This window comes from Zootoca vivipara, chromosome 2 (genome assembly GCF_965207765.1).
Source record: "Zootoca vivipara chromosome 2, rZooViv2.hap1.1, whole genome shotgun sequence".
Lineage (NCBI taxonomy): Eukaryota > Metazoa > Chordata > Lepidosauria > Squamata > Lacertidae > Zootoca > Zootoca vivipara.
The window spans coordinates 43569330-43593625 of NC_142584.1; positions in this window are offsets into that span (position 1 = coordinate 43569330).

Consider the following 24296-nt stretch of genomic DNA (forward strand, 5'->3'; position numbering starts at 1 on the left):
CCTGGGTGGCTAAATGCAATGTGTGACAAACCATAAACATAGTGTGGTTTCCCATGCTGGCTCATTGGGAAAAAATTCCAAAAGTTACCAGATGGGGAAACCTTTATTAGGACTAATTTAAATGACTGGTGCCTGAAGGTAAGATTCAAATTCTATTGTGTGACCTGGAAAGTCCCTCCCCTTACCTGGCCAGTCGCCTGGCAACACCTCCCCAGGCAGGATTGGACGCTTGGCTGGGGTAGGCGGAGACCGCAGGTATCCTGCCTGGAAAGGTAGAGCCAGCTCCAAACTAGCAGGGAGTCGCCCTAGGGAATCAGGGGGCTGTGCGTGACCATGCAAAGGTTGCCCTCCCATTTGATGTGGGGAGCGGTCATTATTAGGACTAATTTAAATGTCCCAAAAGTCACAGGCAAGATATTCTGTTCTCCACAACTCTCCAGAAATTTGGAGGTGATGAGGATAGAAACAACTGAGCATTGTGTTGATGCCACAGAGCCTGTAGTATACAATGTTTAAGGTTAACTTATAGTTTATCCATGTACCATATGGCAGAGAAGACTTTTAGACACTGGGATCTACAACTGAATTTCAAAACTGAAAATGCAGCTGGCAGTCTTAACTGGAAGCGACTCCCCCACATTTTATCCCCTTGTTTCAGTATTATTATTATTATTATTATTATTATTATTATTATTATTATTATTAAATTAATTTCTAACTGCCCCTCATCCAAAGATCACAGGGCAGTTTTCAATATAAAAACACAAAAATATATAGCATAATAACACACACAAACACATCTCACACTTACACATCCTGTTAAAATTTTGCAACAAAACAGACAGACAGTGGGCAACTTGGAATTTAAAGGTATGAATTACCTTTAAATGTCTGATTCATACCTTTAAATCCCAAGTTGCTCACTGTAAGCTTTTTTACCTGCCCATTTCCCCTCCACCATCCTGTTGTTTACCCCGTATGCTATGACTAGATATCCAGGTGTGTTTCACAGCAGATAGGGAGGGGTGGATGACAGAATATGGGAAGGAATGGACGGGAGAAACTAGAACTGTTTTGTGACCTGCTGTGCTCAGGCATTTAAAGTGGTTTGAATAGTGTCCAGGATACAAGGTGGCAAGGCTAGCTATCAGTAAACTAACTGTAAGCTCCATCTGTTGGCTCTAGTCTACTCTTTGGGGATAACTGGTGCAGAAGGCTTTTTGATTCTCAGAAATCCTGCTTTCCAGGATTCATATAGCTTACTTCTCTCATAATAATTTATTTCAGTTTCTTCCCAGAGCCACTGACGCAAGTAAAATAAATGAGATTAATGCTTCTTGCATGAAATAATTCTTCCTTGTAAAGCTTCCCATGACACTTCACTTTTAGATTCTGTTCAGAGAGTATAGACTCTTTCTTGAAAATGAGTTTTAAAGCATTAAAGAATCCTATGGAAGAAATATAAGCATTTATGAATTCAAGATAACATCTGCAAACAAATTCGAGGTCTTAGTGTGTCCATTGGGGATTTAACTAAATATTATGCAAATATTTCTTTTCAAATAGTGGTCTGGAATCTTACAAATTCATTTCCCCAGCAGTATTAGGCTACTGTGGTTATTCTGCGTCATGATCAAGTGAAAACAGATAAGCATTTTGGTACAAAAATGTTAGCTTATTATGCTCTGTAGCAAATGTAATAATACAAAATAATCCTTGAAAGCAGTTGGATGTAAAATTCAAAAGCACTGACTATGGAAGAAAGCCCATAGATTTTGTAACATTCATGAATTATTCCTAAGCCAACTTATCATGATCTGAATTGTTAAGGCAAGCAACAACAAAAACCAATAAAACTAGATGAACAACATGCTTTTAGATTTGAATGTGACAATCCCATCTGCTGTGACACTTATAATTACATCTGTCAATGTCTGATGTCCACCTTCAAATTATTGTGGTGGCCAGAATTGATTATTTTTACCCGTAGCTGCATTTGAATAGGAACAACACTTAGATTGCAATCTTAAAACAGCAGTTTCTCACATTGCTTTGTGAGACAAACAAAAAGTAAAAATGAGGCACCACAAGAAGCATAAATCAAACTGTTATAGTTAGGCATATATAGTCAAACACACACACACACACACACACACACACACACACACACACATTGTTGATTTTATGTTACCTGGTAGATAATTTGAAAAGAGAAATACAATGGCCTTCTAATGCAAACATATTACCATACAGAGGCCTGTGGATTGCCAGGATAATTAGACTTGTAGTTGTGCCGTCAGATTTCACCTTCTAAGTAATAGTAGTAGTAGTAATAATAATAATATACAGTATTCTAACTTATCTTCTCTAACCAGCTTTCCGTTAAATTTATCTTATGATAAAATAACTGAATTTAAAGGCCACACTTCCACCTATTCAGTCCTTAAGTTAAAGTGTGCCTGATTGCCGGTATGTGCTGTGTTACAGCCAATTGGCTTAAAGTTCATAGTGCACAATTTTGAGAAGTAAAGTTCAGAATGATATTATTATTAACACTGATTTTTTAATCTCCTTCTGAAACCACCATCTCAAGGCAATTTACATACAAAATAATTACAAACATTTAAAAACACAAATATAATGAGTACCTTTTAAACAAGTCAAAACCCCTAACAAGTGGGCCCTTGTGTTTTAAACTTACATGAAACTTAGTAAAGATGAAATAGCTCCCTCATGTGACCAGCATGACTTCTGGCGAACCAGAGCAGTGCACGGAAACGCCGTTTACCTTCCCGCTGGAGCGGTACCTATTTATCTACTTGCACTGCGTGCTTTTGAACTGCTAGGTTGGCAGGAGCTTGGACTGAACAACAGGAGCTCAACCCTTCATGGGGATTTGAACCACTGACCTTCTGATGGGCAAGCCCTAGGCTCTGTGGTTTAACCCACAGCGCCACCTGCGTCTCATAGATAGATAGATAGATGGACCTAAAATAGGCATAACTTGACAAAATCTGATTAACTGGAGACAACATTCTTCTTGGTCTTTATTTTAGCTTCTATACTGCCATTCTCACTTGAATTATGTTATCTTTTGTAAAAAATAAAATACAGAGACTCATGGGATTAGGCAATTATCCGATCTGTCAAATTTCAGTACACTTAATGCTGTATTAGAGAAAGACCTCTGTGTTAGCAATGGCTCTTAACTATTTGAATATAGCCTTTCAGGCAAAAGTGAGGTAGGATTCAGGCAATCTGTCAACAGCCTCTTCATTTGGCTTTGTGACCTCAACTTGTCAGAGCTTTCCCCAGTAGAACTGATTTTGACGCTAGCAGTGCACTGGGGGTCTGCATTGTGGTTCAAACAAAATGCCTATCATAGAAAGGGGGGAGCAAGAAGGGTTTGTGTCTCTCCAAATCAGTATTCTGCACTTCTCTAGGGAGGTCCACCATAGCACATATGAGGAAAAAGTGGTACAGATACCTTTTAGATGAAATACGACTCTGTGCATAGCTTGATAGGCATGTAGGAAGCTGCCTTATAATGAGTTAGACCACCAACACATCTGGCTCCATATTGTCCACACTGACTGGCAGTGGTTCTCCAGGGTTTCAGGCAGGAAGCTTTCTCAGTCCTACCTGGAAATGTCGGGGATGGAACCTGGGTCTTTCTGCATGCAAAGCTGAAGCTCTGCTACTAGTGAGTTATAGCCCTTCCCCTGAGCATCTAAGTACAAGCCACCTTCTAAAGGTACAGGTAAAGGGACCCCTGACCATTAGATCCAGGCGTGACCGACTCTAGGGTTGCGGCGCACATCTCGCGTTATTGGCCGAGGGAGCTGGCGTACAGCTTCCAGGTCATGGGGCCAGCATGACAGAGCCACTTCTGGTGAACCAGAGCAGCACACGGAAACGCCGTTTACCTTCCCGCTGTAGCAGTACCTATTTATCTACTTGCACTTTGACGTGCTTTCAAACTACTAGGTTGGCAGGAGCTGGGACCGAGCAACGGGAGCTCACCCCGTTGCAGAGATTCGAACCGCCGACCTTCTGATCGGCAAGCCCTAGGCTCTGTGGTTTAACCCACATTGCCACCCGCGCCCCACAAGCCACCTTCTAGCTCTGCACAAACCAAAAAAAGTTTCAGAGGCAAACCATAATCTTGGAAAGGACACACAGAGAAACAAAACTAGAACCACCTGACTAGCCTGGCCTTCTACTCCTTTTTTCCTCTACTGTGAAAGGGCAAGTTTTTAGATCAAACTGTGCTGACAAGCCCACTGTATGGTGGTTGTTTTTTTTTTTTACTGTTCACATGCTTTGTCAGCAGCCTACTACAAGATCTTGCATTGTGTCATTATTGCCAAGGTTGCACCAATTACTGTCTTGAAAGTGACTCCTAGAGCTGTAAAGCTATCAGCATTTTTCAGGGTGTTGCAACTCCATTGCAAAATTGGTCAAGGGTGAAAATGTCCCCATTGCAGCGAGTTGAAATTTCACCAAGAAAGGGATGACAGACACAGATATCTGAATATTCCCAAACTTCATTACACATTCAGCTCTGATCTTTTAGCTTGGAGCCATTTTATCTGTTCACACTGCCTGATTTCTTGGGACTACACTTTGCTTGTCACTTGCAAACATATCCTGAGTTGGCCTTTCCTAACAATGCCATTCTGCAAGGTGTGTGTGTGTGTGTGTGTGTGTGTGTGTGTGTGTGTAAATTTGCATTTATTTGTTTAATTTCTAGACCACTTTTTTTTTTACTTTTGGAAAAGTCTGATCAAGTTTGTATACCCTCCTCCGTCTTCGCAGTTACTGCTCTCAAAGTGAGTTTGCATCAGCTACAGATATAACAAAATAACAATTCAGCTCATTATAAGGATAAATTATCAAAACAATCTGAGAATTATTTTAATAGAAAGGAAAGAAAATGACACATTGTGTGTGGTGCTGCTTTGTCCTTCAAAGAGATTAAAGACAAACAAACTAACTTGAAACTCAAATGGGACAGAATCACTGTGTGTGGCAATACCAGCCCTTATGGCCAATAGTGGATGGTGTGGTAGGATAGTGGCATTCATGTGGCCTCCAGACAGTTGAGTCACTACTGCTTATCCATGGAGAGGCATACCATGATAGCAGGGAAGTTGGTGCAGTGCAAATGCACAGGCAGGAGTGTTTGATTTACTCCACAGATTAAAAACAGAGTTAAAACTTAAACACATTACAGGATCCCCCCCCCCCAAAAAAATAGACTAAAGGCAATTGTATTTCAGAACTTTACTTCTCCAGAAGGCAAATGAGCATAATGGTCACAAATCCAATACATTCAGGACTACCACTGTCCATAAGAGAGCCAATTACAGCAGACTTAACTTAAATTTGCAATAACTTATAATAATAATTGGGACCCAGGTGGCACTGTGGTTAAACCACTGAGCCTAGGGCTTGCTGATCAGAAGGTCGGCGGTTCGAATCCCTGTGACGGGGTGAGCTCCCGTTGCTTGGTCCCAGCTCCTGCCAACCTAGCAGTTCGAAAGCACGTCAAAATGCAAGTAGATAAATAGGAACCGCTACAGCGGGAAGGTAAACGGCGTTTCCATGTGCTGCTCTGGTTTACCAGAGGCGGCTTTGTCTTGCTGGCCACATGACCTGGAAGCTGTACGCTGGCTCCCTCAGCCAATAATGTGAGATGAGCGCCGCAACCCCAGAGTCGGTCACGACTGGACCTAATGGTCAGGGGTCCCTTTACCTTTACCTATAATACTAATTATCTTTTCCAGTTCCATTAATTCCTGAAACATGAGAATCAAGAGTTAAGTGGCCACCAATATCTATTGCTTTTGTCTTTATAGTTCAGTAAGTCTTAATGCATTAGAATTTTTCACAGTTGTATCTTTTTCATTCCACTGCAAAATATAACTCTTTCCATCAGTTAGTCTTTCTGTTGTCTTGCTTGTTTTATCTTTTCCTTCCTATTGACACATTTTATGTATAAGGCAGGTATCCATTGAATGGATTCCATCAAAGCCTATCGTAATATCTTCATCATACTTGTGAAAAGTACAAAAGAGTATTATATTTTGAACAACAATGGATTGTAACGTTTCATCTTACCATGTAAAGCGTAAGCTTTTCTCATCTTTAAAAAAAATAATGACTTTTTTCACCTTGTCAATCTATTTTGTAACATCCCAGGTATGTGTAGTGATTAGTTAGGGCTTCCATTTGTGGAATAAGGCAAGATTCTTGAGGATGACTACACCAGAGACTACTGTTTTCTTATCAACTGACAAATAGAAAAGAAACTGTTTTAATGGAGAGAGATGCATTTTAAGAAAACGTCAAAACAAGGGCTTCTCCACAGACTTTTGGCAAGAAAGACACTTGTACAAATTCATTAATAGAGTATATTTGATTTTCTCTTAGTAAAATAGAATTTTTATAGTGGGGAAGCATTTGAAAAGAAAATATATACTTGTTATTCTAAGTCATAATTCTTCTCTGACAGATAGGGCATCTCTCTGTATATTTGTACATACCTTGGGTCTGTATTTGATTCCAAACTTATAAAATCAGTACAATCTGCAGCCCCTAATGGTTGGGTATTTTCTGCTGACTACAGCTATGATCATCTTGTCAGGTATATGCGTTTATTCCCGTTCTCTGAGGAGGATAAACACCATTGCAAATGGGCCCTTGGTGTTTGGCTTAGCATGCTGAAAACCATACCTTTCTAGGCTTACTCTGCGGCTAAGATCAAAATATGTGAACAATGGAATAATTGAACTCCCAGTCCCACCACTGTAAGCTTTTCTCTAAAACTTCACAATTATAATTCCCATTGACAACATAAGAAGAATGTACTGATATTAATTTTATAAAGCCACTTTGGAGTACATAATTTCATACGGTTTTATAACTCAGGGAGAACCTTTTAGCAGAGCTGAAGATCGACATCCCTGGTAATCAGCCACAGTTCAGAAACAATAGCACTCAATCAATCAATGAAAAAAGGGGGAAGTTACACATCCGCAGCACCGGAGAATCACTCTGCCCCACAATTCCAGCTTCCATTCTTCTTTTGTGAGTCATAATACGTTTGAAAGCTTTTAAAAGTACAAAGGGAAAGGACTTCAGCATAGAAAAAGGAGAGAGACATGCTGCACCAAACACATCTAGAAGCTCTCTGTTTTCAGGATGATTACTTTTCCATCCAATAAACACTCAAAATTCAGCCTTAGACCTTTCTGTTAAGCAGATGTCATTATTGGCATGGTTTGCCACTTCTCTCTAAAAGCATCCATGCACTTACGACAAGATTTCTCTCTCCCCCACCCCTTTTAACTACAGTTAAGTGCATTTGTGTAAAGAACATAGCAGCCTTCCCGTTTCAAAAGGCAAACACTCTGCCTTGTGTGCTGTGTGTGGCTCTTGGGCAGCTACATGCTTCTGCTTGCTCTAAAGATCTATTTTGTAAATTTCTCTGTTGGGGCCTGGGATTCAGTCCCTGGGGAAATAGAAAAGGGAAGGAGAGAGAGAGAGAGAGAGAGAGAGAGAGAGAGAGAGAGAGAGAGAGAGAGAGAGAGAGAGAGAGAGAGAGAGAGAGCTGTGACGATGGCAAGGTCTAAAGTGGTGTCAACATACCTAGATGCTGTGTCCAGTTTCTGGGTATTACAGTGGGAAATCAGAAAGTGAGGAGGAATTAAAGAACCTTTTAATGAGGGTGAAAGAGGAGAGCGCAAAATATGGTCTGAAGCTCAACATCAAAAAAACCAAGATCATGGCCACTGGTCCCATCACCTCCTGGCAAATAGAAGGGGAAGAAATGGAGGCAGTGAGAGATTTTACTTTCTTGGGCTCCTTGATCACTGCAGATGGTGACAGCAGTCACGAAATTAAAAGACGCCTGCTTCTTGGGAGAAAAGCAATGACAAACCTAGACAGCATCTTAAAAAGCAGAGACATCACCTTGCCGACAAAGGTCCGTATAGTTAAAGCTATGGTTTTCCCAGTAGTGATGTATGGAAGTGAGAGCTGGACCATAAAGAAGGCTGATCGCCGAAGAATTGATGCTTTTGAATTATGGTGCTGGAGGAGACTCTTGAGAGTCCCATGGACTGCTAGAAGATCAAACCTATCCATTCTTAAGGAAATCAGCCCTGAGTGCTCCCTGGAAGGACAGATCGTGAAGCTGAGGCTCCAATACTTTGGCCACCTCATGAGAAGAGAAGAATCCTTGGAAAAGACCCTGATGTTGGGAAAGATTGAGGGCACTAGGAGAAGGGGACGACAGAGGACAAGATGGTTGGACAGTGTTCTCGAAGCTACGAACATGAGTTTGACCAAACTACGGGAGGCAGTGGAAGACAGGAGTGCCTGGCGTGCTATGGTCCATGGGGTCACGAAGAGTCGGACACGACTAAACGACTAAACAACAACAACAGTGGGAAATGGCTTGACGATAAGGGCCAAATTTCACATGTGCTGAAAATGAAAATACATTGCTGCTTGATTTTCCAAGCACGGTCCCAGAATTATGAAAGCCTGGCTCCTGCTTTGATCCTGGAATGTCCCTGTTTCCCCTGCCAGTGCAGTATCTGTTTGGGGAGGAGGATGAGCTGGCCCTTATCCTGAGTGGTGTTGGTGGCGGCAGCTGCAGCTTCGAGGGAGCATCCTATTGCATCTCCATGGCCTCTCCGTGGCTGCTACTGCCTGCCTCTTCCCCTGGGCAGCTTGAAGTGACAGCTGGAGAGTGGGGGGGGAGGAGAGGTTGTGGCTGCTGAGACCTAGCCCTGGGAGTAGGCAGAGGGTAGGGCTGCCCTGGTCAAGAAGAAAGGGGGTGCAAGGAGTCTAGATTTTGTTTTATTTTTTAAAAAATGCTTTGTGCATCCACGTCTAAGCTTGCTCAAGTGTTTTTCTTTTTGTAAATTTACCAAAGAATAAAATAAAATTGGAAATAATGGGTTTTCTCAGGACGGTGCAGGGCGTGTGTGCTGTGCCCCGTTGGTGTAGCGGCGGTAGCACTCACCCTCCTCCAGATAGGAAATATTCTGCAGGAGTGAGGGACAAAAATGAGGCATCGAGAAGGGTCAGTTGGGAAGGGAATGAGAAATGTCCTGATTTTCATCTGAGGAATGTTATAGAGCAATTCAGAGTCTGGCAACCACCTTCACCACAGCAGAACGTGGGCTGGGGCTGGCATCAGACAGTGGAGGAGCTGCCCAAAAGGCGAATCCTTATATTATGCCATACTAAATTGCATATTCTATAACTAATAAAGTTGTGGCCTTGAAGGACCCACACACTGGTCTCAAGTATTTACTGCTCCCATGTGACATGCCTAGTTGTGCCTAGTGCCTAGTTGTAAACAGTTGTATGTATGTATGTATGTATGTAGGTAGGTAGGTAGGCAGGCAGGCAGGCAGGCATGTATATAAATGACTGTAATATTGTTGCCAATATTCAGCTCATTGCTGACAGCCTTAAATGTACTGCTCTGTGACCATTTTGACAGTTTTAGATCATTCTGAAGGGTTTTGAATGAAACAGGGAAACACCCAATTTTGAAAGATCCACCACTCTCTCCTGGACAATCTTAAGGGGCTTCAGGAATCCATACTGGCACTTAGTCCTATTACATAGGCTCCTTGGTTGCTAAGCAGGGTTTGTCAAGAGCTACTTCCTGCTTTGTATAGCACAATCATGCTGCCAGCAATCTGTTGAAGGCTAGAAAGGTGTGGACGTCTCCTTAATAAATTTTGCAAGGATCTCCAAATTTATCTCTGCTTTTTGATTTAGGAAAGATTTCTGATAACTCTTACGTTCATGCTCTACTAACTACAACTTCTGAAGAGTCTCCAAGGGAAGCCCATCTTGATTATTTTCTTTCTGACCTTCCTTTCAGTTTCTGGTTTCTGTTTTGTTGTTCAGGGATACCAAAAAAGAAAAAAACATTCTTAACCTTTTATCATTTCACCTTCTGGCAAGAATCAAAATAAAATGAAATGTGACAGCAAGTCAGCATTTTAACTCACATTGCTAACATAAAAGGGCAAAAGATTATTGGATACTTCTTAATTTTAATGTGTATCATCTGTTTTCAAAACTATCCTTCAGCTGTTTGGATACAGGCAGCTGTAGCAGAAGGGACACACTTTTTCCTGTGCTGTAGCTTTAAACTGATTTCTAAGTCTTAGAACCATTAACGAAATGAGTTTCCCTCCAGGGAAAGCTGCATAACTTGGACACCATTTATTGTACCTATTGATGAACTAACTTTCATTCTACTTTATAGCCTTCATTTTTTATATCTGTTTCACTGATCACTGAAGGGCATTCTTCTTCAAAGGCAGAAAAGAACATACCACTTATTGCTAGGTCTCATCAACAGATGATAATGTGCTACCATCACAGCAAGTAGTGAGAAATCTTGGTCATGAGACAGCCAAACAAGTGAATAGATGACATTACATGCCTTTTCGAAACTGTTGACAGCTTGCAGGAGCTCACATCTGCTCATTTCCAAGTTGCCTTAAGAGTGATGCAGAAGATCATGGCTTTGGCAATGGAATCCTTGATAAAAGTTATTTACCCGCAGACCAACATGAAGTTAACTATGCTTGAGGTCACCTGGGCCTAAGTGTGCCTAGCTTAGCTTGTGGTAGTATTCTTTATTTATAAATGACAATGCTTAAGGAAGAAGGCAAAGCACTCACAGGAGCTTAGACTAATTTAAACCTTCCAAGTATCACTGGAAATACACAAAGAGGGCCATTTAAAGAGCTTCAAACTCTAATGCATTTAATTCCCCCAGTGTCATTATAGTATACCATTTCCAAAAATGTAGTTTGTGTAAAGGTCATAGTAGAGGGGGGAAATATATTGTGGATAGGGGCTCTTTTTTGTAGTTGCACTGTTAAATTTCTATTTATTTCTCCAGGCTGAACTGAAGGTGTAGTAAATATTTATAGATGTACACTGTTGGCTTGTCTGGGTAGAATTAATTGCACAAATATTGATGTAGAATGATCCACACAAGGCATTAAGATTCAGTGTCCTTTATCAGGAGCAAATAAACCCAAAGATGCAAAATCTCACACAACAGAGGATTGAGTGCATAAGCATGGATGTCACTCATGTCTGTGTATATTTGTTTGTTTTTATACTTAGAAGAAACAATCTTTAGCATTTTAAGGATGTGGGTGGATTTCATACTTGGTAGAGATTTGACATTCTAAGAATATAGTTTTGGAGCAAATCCCTGTCAAAACAGAGGCAGAAGGCGAGTGACCAGAATCTCTATGGCTTCAGACAACACTGATTCCCACAGAACCCTGAATTATGTGTGGTTGAAGCACCAGAGAAATAGGTCTGATGCTTAAAGGACTTCTTTGCATTTGCTATAAGGGTATTTAACATATCACTTCATTGAATATACATATCTAGAACACTCCACTGAATCAGTGTGTGTTTTATGTGAATACATCCCTGGAATTCTCTGCAAACATATTTACATCTCCTTTTGAACTTTTGTCTAAAGACATTTATCCCCTTCTATGCTTAGCTTGGATTTAAATCCATTTTTGGCCCTAAACCAATTGGAATCTACAAACTGATAGCCATCTATTTTAAACTATTTCTGTGTTTATACAAAACAGCTCATTGCCGAGACCTTTTTGTGTCAGCTTGCCAGATCTCAGTGGGTGTTCATCAGTATGACTTTATTAATCAGTGTCGGTGTAATGCAACTCAAGACAGCTGAGCTTGTTTCCCTGTGACTCCTGCATGTTGCTAAAATCAAGATCTTATCACCCAGGGCACAGGGTAAAGTAATTAAGAGATAGATAGATAGATTAGATAGATAGGATAGATTAGATAGATAGATAGATAGATAGATTAGATAGATAGATACCACTACAAATTAGGTAATGGAGATAGGAATGGCAGACTAAGGAGCTTACCCTATGAGGTACTCAGAAACATTGTCAGAGGTCTAGATTTGTAAATAACATTAGATGAGCCAACTCTTTTATGAAGGACATGGGGCATCTATTCCTACCACATGTTTTAGATCACAAACAACAGTCCTTTAGGGAGGGGGTGTAATCTACCTAGTTCTCTGTTTCACACAATGAACGGCTATTGTATTATAAGGCAGGAGGAATAAAACAATCCAAATCAGTGTACTTATTTATTTATTTATAATTTTAATTAAGAGTGGGAATTTGGATCTTCTTACAGCTCCCCCACCCTGTCCCCACCAACCCTTGAATTCCCTTCTCTCTACCTTTCTGAAGCCTGTAATCATACCCCCTTTTTAATATGTAAAATGGTTCATCTTAGCTGACAAGTATAGGTTGGCTTTAGAGTTAAATTCTTATAACCAGACAGGCAGAAACCAATTTCCTTGGCTTCCTCTTCCCCATGGCAACCCTAATACCCAGAATGCTCCAAAGACCAGAGGATATGGAAGCTGAGGGAAAAGCCCCCCCCCAAAAAATAGGTAGGGACAACTGCTAGCAGAAGCTTCGTACACGGAAAGTGCTTTTACTCGGTGCTTTTTTCGGGGGGGGGCGCATATCCTTAAACATTTTGTGAAACTAAGTTTGGCCTCATTGAGGGGCAATATTTGAGTAGGAAAATGAGAGTAACCCTAAATATTTTTTTAGGAAAAAAACACTGCTTCTACTCAGTATTGGGGGCTCCCTCCTTCCTCTCCATCCTTAGCTTACTTATGTGTTCATTTTATTTTATTCTGAAACAGTTATAAAATACTTTACAAACAAAATGCAGCAAAAGCAGTTTATTAAAACTGTATGCAAGCAAGTAAACAATGTAATGGATTAGAAACGGATATTTTGTTACATTTTAACAAGGCAAATTATCACTAAACGTAGCATGAACTAATACGAGCACACCAAAACCTCAGCCATAGACTTGCCTCTAAAAGTTGCAGTCAAAAGATCGGGTTTTTTAAGGCTCATTTAGAGGTGTCACATAATGGAACCTGTCCAAGTTATGTGGGATTGAATTCCATAACTGCGGAGTCACCAACAAGAGGCTCCCATTCGGCATTCCCTCCAATCTACTTGCTGTTGTAGACAGGCACCTTAGCAGACTCTTAGGGCATCTTAATTTTTGTATCTGAATAACATATTGATTTGGGGGTGGGGAGCTCTCTTGAATAATACTATATCAGTTTGGAATTCAAAGTCTACTTTTCCTTTCACCTCTTGGAAGACAGGGGCCCATTTTCAGAATTTCAGTTAATCAATAGAAATATAAAATATCCGTTTCACCACTGATTTGTCAAAACAGAATGTTGAGTAGTCATTTAGCATGACACACACACTGGTGTTCCGGCTGGATCCCAGCTGGATGTGTCTGGTCTGTCTTCTGCTTCTTCCTCTCTTCCTGCTTGCCTGCTTCTTACAACTCAGCTTGCCATTTTGTGAAATGACTTGTTGCTCTTGTTTGCCTGTTGTTAGAAACTGCTGGTAGCATGCTGCCTCCTGATGCATATTGTATCTGATTTGAGTGGCAAGTAGGATGATTGGGAAGGAAGCTCAAAGAGTCATCCATAGATATTTGTGAGCTGCATTTGTCTGTATTTGGCACTTCTCTTTGGCTGACAGTATGCCTGATGGGCTTGTTTAAAACGCATAAGCTGTAAAGAGGTGGTATTAAAGGTAATCACGGCAGCTAAGTATATGCAGATGGTCTGAATAGTCTGAAAACTAATCAGGAACTTGAGTTCGCTCAACAGAAATCAGAGAAAAATACAATTTCCCTACAAGATAGCTAATAAATGATACGTCACTAGAATCAGCCATTTGATTTGTGGATCCAAGGACACTGTGGCTGCATCTAGATGATTATTGCTCATCCCCATAAACAAAGATATGCACGTAGCCCATTCTTCTTCCTTCAATGTGTGCCTCAGTTAAATGTGGGAGTCTCCAATTAACCATAGATTCCGATTTAAAATGTGTGAGCTTCTGAACCAAACATTGCTCTTCCTCTGACACAAGAGTTTAGAACAAAATGAATGACATCCAAAATAAATTCTAAAAATACAGGAGGTGAAATGTCAGTATTTGCTGGCTATTCCACATTGGTGCTCTGAAAGCCAGGTCTTTCGGAACTAGAACGTTGCATTTAATTGAACTATGGTTTAGTCAGGTTCGAGGACGCAGGTGGCGCTGTGGGCTTGTCAGCACAGTTTGATCTAAAAACTTGCCCTTTCACAGTAGAGGAAAAAAGGAGTAGAAGGCCAGGCTAGTCAGGTGGTTCTAGTTTTGTTTCTCTGTGTGTCCTTTCCAAGATTATGGTTTGGCTCTGAAACTTTTTTTGGTTTGTGCAGAGCTAGAAGGTGGCTTGTGGGGCGTGGGTGGCGCTGTGGGCTAAACCACAGAGCCAAGGGCTTGCTGATCAGAAGGTCGGTGATTCGAATCCCTGCAACGGGGTAAGCTCCTGTTGCTTGGTCCCAGCTCCTGCCAACCTAGCAGTTCGAAAGCACGTCAAAGTACAAGTAGATCTACAGCGGGAAGGTAAACGACATTTCCGTGTGCTGCTCTGGTTTGCCAGAAGCGGCTTTGTCATGCTGGCCAAATGACCTGGAAGCTGTACGCTGGCTCCCTCGGCCAATAGAGCGAGATGAGCGCCGCAACCCCAGAGTCGTCCGCGACTGGATCTAATGGTCAGGGGTCCCTTTACCTTTAGCCAGGTTCAGCCAGATAGGACATACCTTGAGTTTCTAATCTTGGAGAAACAGTGTATCATTCAGAAAATATAATCATCCTTAGGTTAGACACATTTTGCTTCTGGTTCTATTCATGTCTCACAGAACTCTTGTAAAGCAAAGCAAAACAAAAGCTATCATGGTAGCAAAAGTAGTGTTTAGTCTGTGTGTTTTGCCAAACAAGATTAGCTCAATGCTGGTTTTTAGACAATGGTGGAAAGTTGCAATATTGAGGTCTCTGAACAGTCTGTCCTCTTGAGTGCCACAAGTGGGCTACTTTCCTTTTGTCCCCATTTAAACACAGACACTCTTCCCTGAATAAGAAGGTCTGAAGAAGTATAATAATAACAATAATAATATATTCGAATATTTCAAGAAGGGTAAATTCACAATCAATAGCACAGCTGTCTGCACATTTTCGTATCCAACGATGATGATGATTTATTCTTTATTAAATTTCTATATTGCCCTTCATGTGAGGATCACAAGGCAGTTTATAATATTAAAACAAAAAGAGACATGCTATAGTAAACAACAACAACAACAACAACAACAGCCCCACCACCACCAGCATGTACAGTTTAAAAGGCCATTGACTGTTTAATTATCCAAAGGCCTGGTTATAAATAAATGCTTCTGCCTGGCAGCTAAAGATAAATGTACTGAAGATGAAAGATGAGCCTCCCTGGGGAGATTATTCCACAAGCAGGGAGCCACCACAGAAAAGGCCTGTTTTTGTGTTGTCACCCTTTGGACCTCTTGTGGAGGAGGTACACCAAGAAAGGCCACAGATAATGATCTCAGGGTCTGGGTCATTTCATATGGTGAAAGGCGGTTCTTGAAGTACTGCGGTGCTGAGTGTCTCAGATGCTCTCATGTCTTAGTTACTTTTAACAGACATGTCATCAGACAAATAGAACGGGTGCTTTGCAAGCATCAGAGCCCCGACTTCAGATTAACCGTGATTTGTGAGCTGTTCCCTTTCCTCTTAACTACTCTGCTGATCTATAGATTTTATATTCCTTAATTCCTAATTATGTCTGGAGGAAGATAATAGACTATAATTCGAAATCTGCCATGTATTTTTAGAACTTGGAGATGAGTCTTTCTAATCAGATCATACATGAACAATGGAAACTAATGCCCAATGCTAGCTTGTATTGCATAGCATTTGATAAAACCTGACTGTCAGGTGGCTATTTTTAAACTTCCTTAATCGTTGCATACCCACAAGCAATAATAACACCATGGCAGTGGCTCATGATTGACTGTGCTTGAGCTAGAAATGGACGCTTTGAAATAATTTAAAAGTTCTGGTTCTAGCTATAAAAAGAAAACAGCAGGAAACCCAAATGCTCAAAAAGCTCTTTATAAATCTGCGTGGAAATGCATGGCATTACATTAGGATAATAAAGGAGCAAAACTCCTCTGGGATTACAGAAGGCCAGCCTCATCATGAAGATACATGAAGAAGTTGCTTCAGGCAGCAAATTCAGAGGCAGAGGCATTTTCTTGTCTCCAGACTTTCTCTTGTGTGTCATTAAAAATGTCAGAGTGTAATGAACTTATTCTGACTTTTCATGTGCAATAATGGCTAAGGCTGGCGCAACGGATGCATTGCATTTCATATATCTGACAATGGGGACCCCATAAAGGGTGTTCCTTTCTGCTTGTGATCGTGGGGTGCAGGATTCCCAAAGAAGGTTGTGAAAAAGCCTCAACAATTTCTGTTTCTGGGTTTTCACTTTTTGAAATATGGCAATCCTAACAAACATCAGACAAGCAGCCTTCACCTGACTCTACACCTCTTTGTCACTAAAGTTGAGGGAATGCAAAAAGAAGAAAATTAAAACCCAGTGCCACAACTTGCAGTTGTTGTGCCTCCAATAATGAAAAGTTCCTGGAAGTCAAATGCCCTCTAACCTGATAGCAAAAGTGTAACAGTTGGTTGCAATTGCTCAGAGATGTGGTACTGCACACCTCTTCTTTAACACATGACAAGACTTCACCTTGTCATTAAAAAAAAGGTTTCAGAGGCTTGTATACATATTATTGTTACTTTGAAGAGCATTAGTTCTACTGATTATTCATATTTATAGTCATCACTACCCAGCAACAAATGTTTAATTCTACCTCCTATTTGCAAATTTCTTTTGATATTTCCCCAGGTTTTTCAAATAATTATCTATATAGATTTACATTATTTGCTGTTAACCATACACCTAAATACTGCACATGTATATAGTATACCTGTAACACACCGAACAGAATTCTTACAGAGTTTGGGGGGGGGAGGCGGCGGTGGCATTTTCTAATGTAGTTTCATCTACCTTAAAGAAAATCTTGATTTTAGAAGTCTTCAATGTTCTTAATGGAACTTACTTATTTATATTGCAAATATCTCTTTTCAGAACTCTGCATCTTTCTACAAAATGACAAATGGCCATGGATATAAACTGCAAGAATTCCCTGGACACTGATGACATTTGAAAACCTGGTATGTTCACATTTAAAAATAATAAACGATAGTGGGGAAGGGGTTCTCTCTGTCTCTGTGCTAAAGAGAATATCGTTCAAAATTAAAACTGTTTAATAAATGCCATTCTGCTCTTTAATTCATTATTAAATACTTTGAAAAACTGTTCAGCAGCACTGTCAGGCAAAGAGAAGTGAAAATTAGTTGAGTCAATGCGTGTGGAGGTTCAGATATGGGACCCTCTTGCTAAGTCGTACACAGCTGGGTAGGTGAAAAGTCAAAAGTGAACTGTGGTCCTGTTGAACCTTATATCGTGAACTTAAATTGAATCATGTAGATTGCCTTATCTCTGAAACAGATTTAATGCCTCTGATTCATGATTTATCTATATTTTAAGTGCACTTTCATGTTACCTGTGTATTTGCCTTAGCCATTGTTTTTAAACACACCTTTTAAATGAAGTTTATTTCTTCCTTTGGGCAAAATCATTAATCCGCACTTAGTTGGTTTTATTTCCTCCGCTGCCATATGCAGAGCTGGGAAAGAAATATCTCTTTCTGGAGGGAATAGGAAAGTATAATATGTGGGGACACATTGTTTATATGTATTTAAAGGTTATCACATCCTATTCACTATATTGATAGCCCCAACTGACATTTCCCTGCTCTTCTCAAACGATGCATGTCTTGTTCATTGTGCTATGCAGAGTCAGCTGTCAGCCAGTGCATCAGGGGACCAAAACCCATTTTCTTTTGCTGTTTTGTTTGCACTTCCAGTAAAAAGACTTTGAATTGCTGGATTTCTTTGCAGGGCAGAAACTAATACACAAACCAAGGTGCAAACTTCTTATCAGACTAATGAATTTGAAAGCAACCAATTTACTATTTCAGTGCTCACCAAGGTCATCAATGACCAAGTTTTTGGGGGGGGGGGGGATCCCTGTTTCCATTCTTCTTCTTCTCTTTCCAAATATATAGACGGTGCATGGTGAGTTTTTGCCAGTTCTCACTAATTTGGAAATCACTTTAAAAGTTTAAAAGAAGGGAAAGCATATTATTTAACCATCTCTTTAACTTTGGGTAATATCCAGTGTTCATCACACCCTCTAGAATCAATGGACTTAAGTCATTTAAGTCCATTGATTTCAGTGGGTCTACTCCGAGTTTGATTGAATTGGATATTGCCCTTCTTTTATAAGGCATTTCCCCCTAGGGTAGGCTAACTAAGATGAATAGCACAATGAGACTTTGGGAGTGGCATATGAAGTACAGTATGTCTAGGATATTGGAGTTTTTCACAATGAGCTTGTAGCTAGGGATGGAGGAGGAATTTGTTCACTCTGCTTTCCATAGTTAACTGATCCTATTTAGTGTTCCCAAACTTGCCAGAGATCAGAACACATCCCAGTTTCCACACGCACAGTTCTCCAGCTATTGCAATATGGTTTTAGTGCACAAAAAGTACATACAAAATTATAGGGTGGTAATCAATTGGAGTTGACTCACCAGAATGAAGAAACATTACCCAGTTGAGTGCCAATGAACGTTTGCACAGGTAAAGATCCAATGTAGTGATTGCCAGCAAAGCGTCTCCACAAGCTCCTGCTCACGGTACATGGTGAGACGTTTTATTTTATTTTAATTCCATCTTTATTTTGAATGGTGGTGATCAGATGTTGACATTCCTACAGACTTTGTTTGGTGCACGGCATTACCCTCAGTTCATTGTTGCTAAGCTGACAGTAAATTTCACTCAACAGACTCCTATGGGTAAAAAAAATGACAATTTTTGCCTTGTTCCAAGACAACTTAATAAAGAACACTGGGAGTATACAGCTGCATAACAATAATCATATTTCAAGCTTTTTCTGCTGGAGCACCAGAATCTGCACATAAAAGAAATGCAGTAAATTGATGTTGAAGCCCATGCAGATCAGCAGGGAACAAGCTCCTCCAGGGTTCGCCATATTAAAAGTGATCCCCAGATTGTTTATAAAGTCTGAATGTAAATATACCAAGGGTGACATGTAATGGACAAGTTTTGAATATAGCCAGGGGCTCATATCATTTACAGCCTTAAATAGGAACATTATCTTCCGTCTGATCAACTTTTCCTGGCACAGACAATTCAATAGAAATGGCATTGCTGTTTGGAGGAAGTAGGGGGTCATGACGAACCGATGCCCTTGCCTTGCCCTGAGGCTCCCCGTCATGGAGGCCAGAGCTATCTTGCCCACACATAAATCCTACTTCCTTATTACTGTTCTGTGTAACCAAGTAAGGGCTGTGAAACTATTCCATTTTTCATAGACTTGCAGGACCAGCCTATATTGCCATGAGACTCCCTACATTGACTAGTTTGGAACACAATGTGCCACACCTCTTTATGCAGGCTCCTGTGCCTAATAATTATGTACAAAAAATGCTATGGTGCTGGTGATCCCTCCCACCTATAGCAGTCTGAAGGATATGACTGTGTGAGCACACATGATCCCTTCTTTCCCTGCACTCTGCCGCTCTCTTGCCATTGCTGCTTGATTGACAGCAGCAGCAGCAGCTGCTCTGAGAGTATGAAGACATCATCCAACTATATATGTTCATGCTTGAGGCATATGAGAGTGTAGATGACAGGCAATGACATACAGACAAATCCGCGCTTTATCAGAACATTCAGGTTATTGATATATAGACATATAATACAGAGCAAGGCTGCAATGGTCACCTTAGGCCTCTAGTAATATTGGAATGTGCTCAAGGAGTTTTGTGTGAACAGTTCCACACCATTTATCACATCAAGCTGTAGCCAGGGATCATTCAGCCTAAGCTCCGGGATGAAGGGCTCCTCCTCTCCCCTTCTTTTTCATAAATTCGCCTTAGGAAGAACCATGCAACAGAATGAAGGAAGGTTCATTCCAAAATGTGGCAGGAAGTTTTATTATGTTGAAGCCTGACAGCATTATTCTGTCACATCAAAAATGCTACATCCCTTTTGTGATGAGCATCACAAAGTGGGCCAAAGGTAGTGGGTGTATTAGATGACTCTAGAAGGGCGTTTTAGGTTAAAAACATAGTCGTATGATCCTCAGTTAATAGGGAACAAGATTCCAGTTCTGCCAAATTTATTGTGCTGTGGCATAGATGTGAGCAAATAAGAAGTGGTTAAGCTTTGGATGATGATTCTTAATGCACAAATTTCGTTTCCCATTCTAGCAGAATGCTATATGCTTTCTTCAGTAGCTTTACATCTTCTTCTATAACCTCATCTTGAAATCTAGAAATTGTATAACTAAACCCTTTTTTATTATCCTCATTGTACATCTCATGTAATTGTCTGTAATGTAGCCAACTCTGAAAATGGTCTTTGATTTCCTCATAATCTTTTAATTTCCATCCTTCTTGATCTATCAGAAAATCTCTATATGTAGGCCACTTTCCTTTTTGTCAAGAGGTTTGAGTAACGAAGCTTCAATTGGTGATAACCACCAAGGTGATTTTTTGTTCTATTAGGTCTCTATACCTTTCCCACATTCGAACCATTAACATTCCAGCTTAATATTTTAAGATTGGCCATTTTCAAGGTCATTTACAATACCTGTTTTTCCCCCTACTGCTCCTTCCAGTGACAGCTGTTCCAAAGCAGCTCTTTGTTCTGCTAGTGGGTCTGTTTTTTCTAGGTATCTCCTGTGTTTTTCAAAAAATTCTCTGGCCTAACTTTCTGTTGTCAAGGTGAGTCTCTTAATCTCAGGGTCCTGGGTCCAAGCCCAATGTTAGGCAAAAGATTCCTGCATTGCAGGGGTGGACTAGATGAACCTCCGGGCCCCTTCCAACTCTACGATTCTATATAATGGATGAGCTTACGGAATAACAGAACAGAAGTAAGCATTTATTTATTTAAAATATTTATACCCCACCTTTCATCTTTATAGATATCAGTGCAGGGTACAATACATAATACCGTATTTTTTGCTCCATAAGATGCATTTTTTTCCTCCTAAAAAGTAAGGAGAAATGTCTGTGCGTCTTATGGAGCGAATGTGTGGTCCCTGGAGCCGAATTCCCCAGGAGCAAAAAGCAGATGAGCTACCCCCCCCCCCCAGAAAGAGCTAAAGGCTAACAAGAGGGAAAGAGGGGTGTTGAAAAGAAGCCGCTCAGCAGCTGATTGCAAGAGATCAGGGAGGGAGATAAGGGACGCTAGCTCCCTTCCCGGCCACCCCCTTGCCCAGGCCTCCATTGTTGAATGTTCTGCAGAGGGAGGCTGTTTGTTTCCCCAGCAACATGTGACTGCCTGAATGGATTATCTGGCTGATTAGATTATCAGAAGCTGCAGAACTGAGAGTTGAACAGGATTTTTCCCTTTGCAAAGTAAACTCAACAACTTTGAGCTGATCCTTTAAAAATGGGGCTTTTCCCCTTTGAAAAAGAAGGTGCACAACTGTGAGCTGATCCCCAAAATACAGGGCTTTCCCCCTTTCCTCCTCTGAAAACCAAGTGCATCTTGTGGTCAAGTGCGTCTTATGGAGTGAAAACTACGGTATATACAAACTCTATAATGAAATAACAAAGCAATAAAATACCACATTAGAATAAATAGAGGCTGAAAAAAGGCAAGATATATTCTCAGCACCAAGAGGAATACAAAAGAGGATATCAAGGTTAGGGAGAAAATAGGCTTTGGGGCTAATATCCTCCCCAGATTACATTAACCTTTGAGATATCATATTACTAGTATACCTCTTGTTTAATTTTTCTTGCTTATATACACTCAACACAGCCATCATATAGATACAGATAGAGTGTGTGTGTGTGTGTGTGTGAGAGAGAGAGAGAGAGAGAGAGAGAGAGAGAGTCCAACACATGGGGTTGGACTAGATGACCCTTGGGGGGACCTTGAAACTCTGCAATTCTGTGATTCTATGTATACCACCCTGAGTTCCATGGTGGAGGAAAAAAATTAAGAAAATAAATAAATGAAAATAATAACTAGAAAACAAGGAGCAGATTGGTTCCTCGTTTTTTCTAAATCACTCTTTGACTGGGAAATAGAAAATCAAATCCCAGTATATACTTGAAATTAAGAGAAAATGTCTCTAAAAGCCTTATACTACAATCCATGCTTTTCATTTTTAAAAAATGCTATTCAATTTGGAGTGCAGCCTAAGTGAAGAATACAAGTCTTTCCCATCAGAATATTGCAAGTAGATATAGAAGTGCTAAATATTATTATTACAGTCAATTTTCAGAGTACAAAAGGCTCCCATCAATGATTTAGCTTAGGCTCTGAAACACCTCTTATTTTTTCCTGACCCAGTGATGTTTTAGGCTGCCTCAACTACATGGACTAATATATGTACGCACACACACCAGGTAATAATAATAATTACTGCCTCAGAAAGGCACAACCTCTTATGCACTTCTTATTCCTCAAGATATGCTGCCAAATTTAAGCATGAGGACTGTTGTTCTGAAATTTGAAAGGAAGATGGAATTGATGGTTCTGATTAGCTGGCAGTTTGAATTTATTTTTCTATTGGAAGTGGTGATATGTGGAGTTTTGTTTCAATTCAACCTGCCACAAAAAAACACACGCTCAAATCATTATGGCTTCTGCCCACATTGTTCCAATTGCCAAAAATATCAAAACAGCAACAAAAGGATAAGCTAACCTTGACTTTTCAGCCCATATTTCTGACATTGTAAACAAGTTGCCATGGAGATGGCACCCAAATGAGCTGAAGACATAATAAAAAATGCAGGGAAGTTTGGACTGGTAGCAAAAACTGCAACATGGCAATGGTGCCACTTCTGAACAAAGGTTGCACACTTCAAATGCAGCACTTATACTGTGTTCAAAGTAAAAAGCTTTGAAATTGCTTTAAAGGTTTCTTTTTTCTTTTTTTTAATGGCTAGTGAGAAGTACAAGGTTTACTATCTGAATTTTCCAAACTAAGAAACATCTAGAAAGTGTGTTGGTGTGAAGTCATTCTCCTTTTCATGCTTTGTGGTCCAAAAGACAGCTTGACTACAATTTTGAAATGCTTTTTCACCAGGAAATGAGTTTCCCCCAAAAATGTTCCAAATGAGAAAAGATGGTAGTGCTCGAGTTGTTGTTGTTTACTATATTTCAGACTTTGGCATTTTGAAGGCAGACACAGCTCAGTCTATACAGGTCTGAACAGAAGTAAGTCCCACTGAGTTAATGGAGGCTTGCTTCAGTTAAGTAGGTAGGGAATTGCTGCCTCAATTGTATTGGAGACCTATGGCTAGATAGAGGAGTAAATCAAATGGAGAGTTTCTTTACAGGTAACATGTTGAGCTGGATATCTGAAGACTAGAAGCTCTTCTTGCCATCTGTTTCAGAATTAAAATCATGCCACTAATAAAGACATGGGAACACTTGTTCTTGTCTACATGGGTGTAATGCTAAATGTGTGTACCCAAACAGAACATTCTTGGATCTTTAACCAACAGCCATAGTAGACAAAGTCACAAACTGTTTTCCAATGGGAATTATGAATTAGAGCAATTTAACAAGAGATGGGTTTCAGAAGCAAGGTTCAGTTTGGGCCAACAGTTATTTGGTCAACAGTTATTTGGTCAACAGTTATTGACAGTTATTTGGTCAAAGGTCAGAGGTTCGAATCCCTGCGATGGGGTGAGCTCTCATTGCTCGGTCCCTGCTCCTGCCAACCTAGCAGTACAAAAGCACGTCAAAGTGCAAGTAGATAAATAGGTACTGCCCTGGTAGGGAGGTAAATGGCATTTCCGTGTGCTGCTCGGGTTCGCCAGAAGTGGCTTAGTCATGCGGGCCACATGACCCAGAAGCTGTATGCCGGCTCCCTCAGCCAATAAAGCGAGATGAGTGCCGCAACCCCAGAGTTGGTCACCACTGGACCTAATGCTCAGGGGTCCCTTTACCTTTATAGACAGAAGGATAGGGTTAAAAATGAGACAGAGCTGCATGTGTGAAGCTGAGGAAGGAGAATTCTAGTGCCAAATAAAGAGAGTGTGAGAGACAGATGAACTGGGTGAGAGATAAATCAGAAACACTTTTCTGGAATAACTTTGCATAGGT